Genomic DNA, 2,535 nt, shown 5'->3' on the forward strand with positions numbered 1-2,535 from the left:
TAGAGTCAACTTTCCTTATGTACAGGCATCTGAAATCTTTCAAAGCCCACTGCTTCTCGCCACTTTTCTCAATCGTTCCTCAAATGCTATCTTACTGCTAGCTTCTGTGCTCTCAAACGACTCCCATCCCATATCACCCCGTAGCCCCTGATTTGGTGTATTGCCATGTGCTCTCAAAACTAGCCTCCCTACGCCGCGTTGTTTGATGTCTAACGTTGCTTGAACATCTGCTCTCAAGCACAGTACCGCATTACCGAAAGACCGGCTAAGAACCATCACCCCTTTCAAGATCCCTCTTACCTCATCATGCCTAATGTAATTCCACAGTGCCCTATTTTTCATGACAGCTGCATTCCTACTAGGTTTATTCATTACATTTTTTTCATGCTCTGTCAGATATTCAGCACTGTTATTTATCCACACCCCAAGATACTCGTACTCATCCACTACTTCTGGCGTGAACTCCTGTATTCTATGCTCACCACCCTCATCATTAAATATCATGACTGCAGATTTTTCCTGACTAAACTTGAAACCTAATCTATCTCCCTCTGTACCACATATGTCAATCAACTTTTGCAAGTCTTCCCATGATGTCAGCCATTAGCACTATGTCATCAGCGTATATTAGTTCTGGTAAATACTGTTTAATCTATTCCCCTTGCTTGAAAAACGAAAGGTAGAAGTCTAGTCTACTCCTCTTTAGCTTGGTCTCCAACCCTTGCAGGTACGACATGAACAACAAAGGAGACAGAGGACATTCTTGCCTAAGCCCCCGCTGTATCTCTAGAGGCCGTTTACATTTTTGCCCAATTTATGAGCCCTCTGTTACCTTTATATATATATATATATATATATATATATATATATATATATATATATATATATATATATATATATATATATATATATGAGGTACTTGACTGCTTAAAATAATATACATCGAAGTATACGCTTCATTAAAGGAAACATTTTTATTTGACTCGACGTTTCGATCGAGGACCGATCTTTTTCAAGAGTGACCATACAGTGCATGGGCGCGTGTTCTTATAGCATGGGACTTGATACACAGAAGGCTTAAAAAGAAAAGAAATAAAGAAAAGAAAAAAGGGGGAGGGGGCGGCCTGGAGAACGGAACACAACTGACACCTATGGCATATTAGGGAAGCAAAGGTGGCGCGTCGCGTACCCGTGAACTCACTGCACACACACACACACACACACACACACACACACACACACACACACACACACACACACACACACACACACACACACACACACACACACACACACACACACACACACACACACACACACACACACACACACACACACACACACACACACACACACACACACACACACACACACACACACACACACACACACACACACACACACACACACACACACACACACACACACACACACACACACACACACACACACACACACACACACACACACACACACACACACACACACACACACACACACACACACACACACACACACACACACACACACAACACACACACACACACACACACACACACACACACACACACACACACACACACACACACACACACACACACACACACACACACACACACACACACACACACACACACACACACACACCACACACACACACACACACACACACACACACACACACACACACACACACACACACACACACACACACACACACACACACACACACACACACACACACACACACACACACACACACAACACACACACACACACACACACACACACACACACACACACACACACACACACACACACACACACACACACACACACACACACACACACACACACACACACACACACACACACACACACACACACACACACACACACACACACACACACACACACACACACACACACACACACACACACACACACACACACACACACACACACACACACACACACACACACACACACACACACACACACACACACACACACACACACACACACACACACACACACACACACACACACACACACACACACACACACACACACACACACACACACACACACACACACACACACACACACACACACCACACACACACACACACACAACACACACACACACACACACACACACACACACACACACACACACACACACACACACACACACACACACACACACACACACACACACACACACACACACACACCACACACACACACACACACACAACACACACACACACACACACACACACACACACACACACACACACACACACACACACACACACACACACACACACACACACACACACACACACACACACACACACACACACACACACACACACACACACACACACACACACACACACACACACACACACACACACACACACACACACACACACACACACACACACACACACACAACACACACACACACACACACACACACACACACACACACACACACACACACACACACACACACACACACACACA

This window comes from Amblyomma americanum, chromosome 1 (assembly GCF_052857255.1).
Source record: "Amblyomma americanum isolate KBUSLIRL-KWMA chromosome 1, ASM5285725v1, whole genome shotgun sequence".
NCBI classification, from domain to species: domain Eukaryota; kingdom Metazoa; phylum Arthropoda; class Arachnida; order Ixodida; family Ixodidae; genus Amblyomma; species Amblyomma americanum.